This window comes from Rousettus aegyptiacus, unplaced genomic scaffold (assembly GCF_014176215.1).
Source record: "Rousettus aegyptiacus isolate mRouAeg1 unplaced genomic scaffold, mRouAeg1.p scaffold_m13_p_2, whole genome shotgun sequence".
Lineage (NCBI taxonomy): Eukaryota > Metazoa > Chordata > Mammalia > Chiroptera > Pteropodidae > Rousettus > Rousettus aegyptiacus.
The window spans coordinates 3,714,572-3,723,810 of record NW_023416295.1 but is presented as its reverse complement, the minus strand read 5'-3'; the positions used below and the strand labels follow the sequence as shown (position 1 = coordinate 3,723,810).

General features: G+C 56.6%; 1 long non-coding RNA gene across 1 annotated transcript; it reads right to left on the bottom strand.

Moving 5' to 3' along the window:
* Positions 1-5,215: 5,215 nt before the first annotated feature.
* On the bottom strand, positions 5,216-8,347 carry LOC118613667. The gene is made up of 2 exons (XR_004955645.1): positions 7,644-8,347; positions 5,216-6,608 (listed from the first exon to the last, which is right to left on the bottom strand). It is a non-coding gene; the product is annotated as an uncharacterized LOC118613667 (long non-coding RNA).
* Between the last annotated feature and the right edge of the window lie 892 nt (positions 8,348-9,239).

Sequence of the window (9,239 nt, the reverse complement as noted above, 5' to 3'; positions counted from 1 at the left end):
AGCGGAGACAAGTGTTCTCAGCTTAAGGGCTGCGTGAAACCGGGAGGAGAAGAAAACGTGTCAAATAATTACTATGTTACTGTGGTTAGCTAATTCCACTTCCTCATTCCGGGGACCTGCGCTGTGTTATATTACACGATTGGAGGAATTGAACTTACGGGTGAAACTAAGGGTGCTATTCAGTTGATGTTAAAAAACAAACAAACACACACACACACACACACACACACGGGAGGGTGGTTTGCATTATCTCGGGGTGCCCAACGCAGACGCGAGGGTGCTTGAACGCTGAAGGGGGGGGTAAGAGTCCGAGTCACGGTCATGGCCTGTGAGAAGGGCTCGACTCACCGCTGCTGGCTTTGAAGGAGGAGGATGCGTCCTCCACTGGCTGGAGAAGACGGAGTCCCCCCCACCCCCGCCCCGAGCCCCCAGGAAGGACCGCGGCGCGCGACACCTCGATTTCAGCCCTCTGAGACCAAGACAGACTTCCGACCTGCGGAGCCGTAAGATGGTAAACTCGTGTGGTTTCCGGCCACCGCGTCGGTGGCAAGTTGTTACGGCCAGGACAGAAAACTCGCATGGCTACGCCGAGGGTCGTAGAGATGGCTCGTGTGCCGGACGGAGCCGATCTCTAGTTTTAAGCTATAAAGGGGAGTCTAGTGAATAGTTTGAGAACCTCCTTCCCTTACGGCCTCGAATCTAGAAGAAAATTCTTTTTTTTTTTTTTTTTTTTTAAGAGATGGTTTAATTCAAAACGGAAACACGAATGTTCTTGGGAGCTTCCAAGTCCTTTTCTAGGACTGGACTCTGTCTCTCTTCCCCGCACTCTTCATACTCCGGGGCCTGTAATTGAAGGGTCACGCCCTGACCCCTGGGAGGAGGAAGCGGTCCCTGGTAGGTATTTCGGTGGAATGCTGCACTTTGGGCGGTGTTTCCTGCTGTCCTACCCTGGGGTGGAAACTCCTTCAAGGCAATGAGCACATTCTTCTCATCTTTAAATATTTGTCGAATGACTGTTTGTAGCATCATTGATTAAACAAGTAGACAGATCATATTAGAAAGGAGGAGGGCTGGGGGAGAGGAATATAAATAATGTTTTCATTTTTTAAAGAACCAAAAATGATGTTTTATTTAAAAAAAAAAAAACTTGGATAAAGCAAGTTTTCGCTCTCCCGTGCTTTGTTTCCTCTGCAGAAACGGGCTTCTGTGCCCTACTCAGGGCAAACGGCGGCAAGGATTGCGGAGGCTTATTTTTAAATCACGTTCCCACACACGTCAATCGTTGCTCAGAATTAACTAGCGCATTTGTTTGAAGCTGAATTAAATCTAAGTCGAATTAAATTTATACGACGGAGTTAGAGAACGGAAAGCATGTATAGAGGGTTAGCGCGGCCTGCGCCATTCGGATAAAGGAAGAGAAAGCATCGCTCGAGGGGAGGCGTGCATTCCGTCCGTATGAGATGAGGCCCTTCACACCCACGTGAAGTCCGGGGTCGGGGTCGGGGGGGCTGGGCGTGCTGGGTGCTGCCTGCCCTCCCCAAGTCCGGGGCCTGGGATGCTGGGGCCACAGGCCCTTTCCCGCCGGCAGGAGGGCGGGCGGCTGAGATGGCCGGCGGTGGGTGGTGGGAAGGGCCCGCTTGGGTCAGCACCGGCCTGGCCTCACCGGCAGCGGTGGGTGGAGCGGCAGGAGAGCCCCGTAGTAGGCCCCCGCCCTCGGCACTTCATTGCCTTCAGGGTACTTGTCGCTGCCGGAGGTCCAGACACAGACTTGTTTGTTTCTGTGGTGGCCCCTGCCTTCTCCCACCCGAATGGGAGGACCGCAGGGCGCGGTCGGTGTGTGTTCACTGCCCCATCCCCAGCTCCTGCCGCCCCCACTGCATGCGGGGTCTGAGGCGGGAAGGAGGAGGCGGAGGTCAGCTGGCTCCTCCTGGAGTGACACCTGCAAGACTCCGCCGTGTCGTGGTCTGGGGACCCGTCGACGCTGAGATCAGACTCCAGGAGCCCCCTCCGCCGACGCCAGCCTTGGCTGTGGGCCCGGCCTGGCTCTGCACCCCTGGGTGCTGCCCTGAGCAAGGTCCCCTCTGAACAGCGGGACTGAGAAGGTCCTGGCTGAGGGCGCCGGGGGACCCCGGGGCTGCCTCCGGAGCAGGGACCGGGCGGGCGGAGCCGTATCCTCTCAGCCTCAGCCTTTTACCTTCCACTGTTCGTCCGCCAGCGGCCCCGGGGGAAGGCCCGGCCGTGCCGCTGGAGCGGCTCCCGGGTCTCGCCCTCATTGTTCCGGGCCCTTCTCTGTTAGCACCCTGAGCGGCTCCCTCATCGTCCCCCACCAGAGACGGTGGCTCTCTGGTCTGCACTGTTTGCTCAGCCACCTGGTCCTTCCCCCGGGCCGCAGACCCCCCGGCCAGGCCCCCGCTCCCTGCACGTGGGGTACGTGGTGGCTTTTTGTGGGTTGAGGTAGATCAAAGAAAAATAACCTGGCCTCCCCAAGGAACCTTCTAGACGCTTTCCTGCAGTGGCCTTTCTCGGCTCGGTGCTTATCACGTCGGGCTGCACCTCATGCTCCACCCCCTCAAAACCAAGTGTCCAAACGACTTCCCCCTGAGAGGTTCTCCTCAGAACAAAGACGGCCCCCGCCCGCGCCCGGTTCCCTCCATCCCTTGAGAATCGGGGCTCCTTCCGCAGTCGGGCCTCCGAGCCCGAGGACTGGGAACCGCTCTGTTAATGCGTGTGCATGTCCCGGCCACCCTGGGCACCTGTCTTTCTGGGCCGACTGCCATCTGGCACCAGGCGGCTTCCTCATGGTGTGCCTATTTCTGGATCAAGTTGGGGAGAGCTGGACAGAGGCAGGATACTGCCCCACATCCTCCAGCTGCCTGGCAGGCCCCATTAAGACGTCCCGCCCCTCCGGGCCAGCGGCCGCAGCCACCAGCTTTCACATGGCGGCCTCCGTCAATCGCACTCTGCCAGGCCCCGCGGGGCGTCTGAACGGCCTCCCGCTGGCCGTCCCCCTCTCCGTGTTTACGCTGGTCTTGGACTGGATCCTCTCCCTGTCCTGTGTCCCCATACTGCCTGGAGCAGAAGAGTCCCTTCTGGAGCCCTCGGGGACCAGAAAGGAAGCTGGAACGCCAATCCCAGGCGAGGCCACCATCTCCCCGTCCCTGTGGCTCACACTGGCCTCCGGCCCGTCCCCAGGCAGCGGCTGCAGGAGCGGACAGGTGGCTCTGGGGTCGGGGGCTGGAACTGGGTGCTTGGAGACCTTCCCTCGGTTCACGTAGGGAAGACTTTTTACTTGCTACGGTCCTTTTTTGTTTGTTTGCTATGAATAGGCAATATCTTTAAAATAGAAGAGTGAAGCCACGTTTAAAACAACCCCACCAGAAACAGGAAGTTCAAGATTCAGATCCGACCAGGTTTTTCCGCCTCGGGCTGGTTCGGGGATGGAAGAACAGCTGAAGGGGGGAGGGGAGGGGCTGTCCCCAAGGACCCTGCACCTCCTCAGAGTGGAGTCAGGACGGGGGATGCCCCAGCCCTGCAACAGCTGGTCCCGAGGCAAAGCTGTGGGGACAAAGCCCACCTCTCGAGCCCAGGTGGGAGACATGAGCTCATCCGTCTCCTACGGAAAACATGGCACATGGGGAGCCGGACCTTCCTCCCCGTAAATGTCCAACAGACAGAAAACTTCGGTTCCGTGCAGTCCTATCTTCCTATAGTGCAATGAAATATTTTCACAGAAGGTACTCGTTTGGAGTGATTTAAAAATATTAAGTTCTGTTAAGTTTTTGTAAGTTGTTTTTAGGAGTAATTGTAAAAAGGTGCTATGTTTTTGATAATTCAAGATCTAAATATGAAGAAAATCTAATAAAATGAGGAAAATTTTTAGGAGAGCTTCATTATCCTTGATAGGAACTCAGTGGCCAGCAGTAGTAAATAGTGCTAGGGGCTGAGCGGTACCCGTGAGACCGGCGTGGGTTTCCTAGGCGATGAGACGGCCAGGGAACTGCGACCACAGTCACCAGGAAGCCTCGGTGAGCGTGGGACATGGTAAGGACAGAAGGACACCCAGGGTGGTGGACGGTACCTGTCTTCCCTGGCACTCTTGGGCGACGGCTGCTCGGGAGACCGGCCAGACAAATACGGATGCCATGCAGCCTGCAGAAGTATGCGACTTAATTCCCAGGGGAGGTGCTCGCAACAGTGCAGCCCGCGGTCCCGCGATCTTGTCCCGTTCACTAACTCAGGACATGGCACTGTCATTCCGTTAGCTGCACAAGCCAGACACAGAGCTCACTCCAACACCACCCTCCCCCTCGTGACTCACAGATAGGATGACCAGAATGGTTAGTGCTCAAGCCAGGTCACTCTGAGGAGCAAAAAAAAAAAAAAAAAAAAAAAAGACCATTTATCATTAGGCTAAACCGAAAGGAATAGACCAGAGCCATCCCAGCAAATCAAGACTTACACCGCCCAGCTCAGAGCGGACCCACCCCCTGGCTGTGAGGTCTTTCCCTTGTAAATCTCTCTCAGGTATTTCCCTTCCTTGCTACGGCCACCATCCCAGCCCCAACACCTGATCTCCTCCCAAGGCCGAGGTCCGCCCATGCGCATAACAGCCTCCCCACAGTGTTTGTTTCAGAGGCAAATCTAGTAATGACAGCCCATTCTTTCTCTGTTCAGGATGCTCCCAAGAATCCTCTTTGCTCTGAGGGTGAAATCAGGAGAACCCTAGTCTTCTCAATGCCTGCTTCCTCCGCAAGGATGTCTCCCAGTGAAGACGAGGATGCCGACCGGCTCGTCGTCTCGCCGTGGGCACCTGCTGCATACTAGGTGCTCCTCAGATGCCGGTTGAATGAATTAACGAGATTTCCTGGGCCCACGGTCCCTACTCTGATGAAAAAGGCTGCCTGATGAGTGCACCTGTAACACTTTCTGATTAAAATTCCCCTTATCCGTAGCTCCAATTTGGTCTCCACCGAGAACACGCGCTATCGCGTGCCCGCGGCATTTTGGCTTCCGCTCAGCTGCCGTGTGAGTTTGGCTATCGGTCGGTGTCCTTCCCCAGCCCCCCCCCCGGGCCCCCCGCCCCCCACCCTGCCGCCTCTCGAATCTGCTGTTAGTCCCACAGCTTCGGGAGCTGATTCGAATTCAAACAAAAATAATAATAATAATAAACGACTCTTATTATTATTATTTTTTGTTTCATTCTTTGAAAAACAAATTCCAAATCCCACCAACAAAACCATGTTTCTGTTCCAGATAGCTTTCTAAGGGGAGCGCCAGCAGGAAGTCGAGGAATTGCAAATTATCAGCACGGTCAGTTTTTACTGAACAAATGTTACACAGGACTAGTAGTGTGACTGAAGGCGAATAACAAAAGGCATGATTACTAGGTATCCGCAGCACGACTGAAAGAAACAAAGACCACGTATAACTCTGAAGCACACCTTCGGATGACGGCGGCCTCCTACAGAACAGGTTGAACAGGTGGCCCCGTGGCCGGCGTGCTGGATACGTTCCCCACATTTGTGTGTGTGTGTGGGGGGGGGGGGGCGGGATTCGGCAGCGATGCACACTAAGCAGCGCACGGTTCTGGCTCCGAGGCAACACATGCCGTTGTCAGAACCAGTGGAGAATGACACCCGCTTTTGGCAGGAGAGGTGTGCGGCCCTGTTTCTTAATACCGCGCTTAGCACCGCTGTGAATGAAGAAAAACCACAGCTCGCTGGGGGGTTTCCCCTGCACCCCACCAGCTTTTCTCATCAAAAGCATGCGAAGAAGGGCTCTGTTCCTCTAGCGGCAGCTTCAGTGAGGTGGAGACCTGGGAACAGCAACACGAACAGTAGAGTCAAGCAGATGCCAATCCCCCGGGTTCCCATAACGCCTTGTTATTGTTTCGGGTCCAGGTATAGAGCCACTGATGTCCGCAGGTGGCTACACTCCCCGATGGCTACAGTGAGTGTCTTAAGCTTCGTCGTGATAAAAATCATCGTATGTAGCCTGAAAAAGCAAACCTCATCGATGACAATGGAGTAGGCTGAATAATGGCCCCTAGAGATATCAGGTCCTGATCTCTTTCACCTGTGAAGGTGACTTTATTTGGAAAAAGGGCTTTCTGACACAGGGTTAAGTTGAGGATCTTGAGATGGGCAGATTATCCTGGACGACCTGGGTGGAGATTGTACCCACAGACGAGGAGAAGGCCATGTGACCAGGGAGGCAGAGACACAAGCCACACACCGGGCCATGCCGGCTGCCCCAGAAGCTGGGGGGCGGGGGGTAAGGAACAGGGGCTCCCCGAGACCTTCCGGGGGAGCACAGCCCCGCAGACTGGAATTTGGCCCAGGGAAACTGATTTTGGACGTCAGGCCTGCGCAACTGTGAAAGAATAAATTTCTGTTGTTTTAAGCCACCCAACATGTGGGTCACTTGTCATAGCAGCCACAGGAAAGAAATACGACCGACTTTCTCAGGCAGGAAAACCCCCTCTGGCTGACTGCACCAGGAAAGCGACTCACGGGGTGTCCGCTGGCGCTCCGAGAACTGGGATGTTTGGTGGGGCGAGTCCGGGCGTCTGGGCAGAGGGCCTGTCCGTGGGTCGTTAGGAGTCCAGCCTGCATGAGAAAGCTCCAGAAGTGATTTCTCTCCCGAAGGGGACCAAAGTCTTGCCTTTTGGGCTATCGATTTTAAGCCGGTCATTAAGAAACAAGACTCAAAAGGAACCTTTGACCCCTCCTCTTATCTGCTAAGAGATTCGGAGAGAAAGACCTGCTCTAGAAAAAAAAAAAAAAAAAATCTCTCCTGCTTTGGCGGAGTGCGGTGGGTGGGATGGGAGGGCCTCAGACGGGGCCTGCGTACCAGGCGCCCCCTTTCCTCGCCTCCCGCTGCTCCCCAGGTGCCTCGCGAGAGTCTGCCCGCCAGGTGTGTGTTCGCTCTTCCTCAGCCACCTGCAGGTCACCCATTCTCACCTCCGAAATCCAACTCCTGTGCCCACCTCGCTTCTCCTTTGTCCGAAACGACGCATCTACACCCCACATTGCTCACTGTTTGGAAGTTCTCAGGCTTATGCGAATTCCCTGCATTCATGTATCAAAATCGCGATTTTTCTCCTATTAATCTGCCGCTCCTAACTTACCAGCCCGGCTGGAAGAACTGAGGAGGCGAGGGGGTGGGGAGCGGTATTGATTTTCCCTCCCGCACCGCTTATCGGATGCATCCCGAGTACCAGGCACCATGAGAAGACCTCCCATGCCTTGCCACCCTCCCCGGCGCCTGGGGCAGCCTGGCCAACCCGCCGCACTGAGGTAACGCGCTTCGCGCTTCCTGCCAGCAGGGCCTACGGGTCCAGATTCTCACTGTCCCCTAGTCAAGCCGCCTCCTTTTAGAAGCACATATAAGATCTGTTCGACGCTGAGCTTTGAGACACGGGGAAGAGGGAAGGAGACTTCGCGGAATTTCCGAAGGCCAGCTCTCCACTAAGATGCCCCCAGACCGCGAAGGACATGACCTTAAAACGGTGAGCCCGAGGCACCGCGTGGCTCCCCCGCTCACTCCCTCGGGCACCCTCGGGAATTTCACGCCTCATTTCTCTATGAACAGAGCTCCACCTGTAACTCGGTGCTTTACCCGCGTGGGCTTTCCTGTTTTACCTTCCCATCCTCCCGTCAACAAACACAAACTATGTCGTCACAGAAAAGCGTCTCAATGGAAGACTGATTCGGGGCGTTTATATCCTGGCCGACCAGCCTCAGACCTGCTTCATCGCCGTGAGCACTCACGGCGGACATGCCCGCCCCTGCCCCGTGCGAGCCAGCAGCCCGGGCGCCCGGATCACTCCACCGGCGGTTTGCGCCACGCACCGCCGCTGTGAGCGAGACAAATTCTTTCCACGTGAGCCTGAGGGTTAAAAAAAGAAGCCGTGCTCTAGAGGAGAGAGAGATAATTTTGAAATGAGCACTCGAAAGAGAAGAAAGAGGAAGCGAGACCTCGGTCCGCCATGCCCGATGGGCCCTACTGACTTCCTTCAAGGCTTCCCATGTGACAGTCTCCAAGCGAGCAGGGGCTTTCCACGGACAGCTGGGGGCCTGGGGGGGGCGGGGGTGGAGGCAGGAGGCACGGAACTCGGTGGAATGTGGCCAAGAACAGGAATTCACTGTAACAAAGCCTTGTCCAAAAGCGGGCCCTAGGATCTGAACTGAAATGCCCCCTGAAGAGGGTGGGGCGGGGCCGGACCAAGCCCACCTCCCACGCCTTCCTCCTCGGGTTTAAGTTGCCCTTCCCTGCGCCTCCAGTGGGCCTCATGCAGCTGCAAAGCCACAGCGAGGTGCCGTGGTGGCCCGCAGAGGCTACCAGCTGACACCCTGCAGACGAGGTTAAGAGGAAGTGGGACTTGGGACGGGCCCCTCCCCGGGGGAGGCCGCTCTGTGCTGCGGCGCCTCTATCTACCGCCGTCTGTCTCGAGGGGTTCCTCTCTCCACGGAAACCCATGCCCCCAATGGGCGAAACAGAAGCCCCACAGAGCAGAAGCATCGTTCTTGGAAGACGGCAAGGTTACTGCGGGCCGTGCCGGTGGGGGTCTTCCCGCTGGTTGATCAGGGTCTGGTCCCCGAGGGGCATTCTGGTTGTCTCCGCCTCCTCACATTCCCCTGGCCGCCTGGTGCCCCGCTGCCCAGCCACCTGCCCTCCTCCCCGCCTCCTCCTTGCACCCGGCGCGGGCGGAGGTCAGCACTCTCTTCCCTCCTGGTCCCCCGGCTCTTAGCACTCAGTCCTGCGCTGCGGGCATGTCACATTCTCTCCCAGGTTCATCTCTGAGCCGCAGGCAACACCTTCCAAATGCAGCCAGGAGTTAACCACAGCTGTTTGCTTGTCAAGGTGACAACTTTTGCAGTGATAAAAACAGCAATTAGAAGTCTGGGGAAATTCCATCTCGGAGTGGAGGGATCACGAGTCCTGGGCTGAAGAGTGACCCTTCCCCCCAAGCTCCATCCCCTGCCCTCACCCAGCAAAATCCCTGTCCCACAGGGACCTCAGAATGGGCCTTGTTTGGCAACAGGGTCTTTGCAGGCGTCATTAGTTGGGGTGAGGTCATCCTGGATTTAGGGCGGGCCCTAACTCCAACACCTGTGCCCTTGCAGGAAGACCCTGTGAGGACAGAGGCACACAACCAGAACCCCAGGTGACACTGGGAACAGGTGAAGTGGGTGTCCCTGCAAGCACCAGGAGCTGCGAGCGGCCCGCAGTGGACT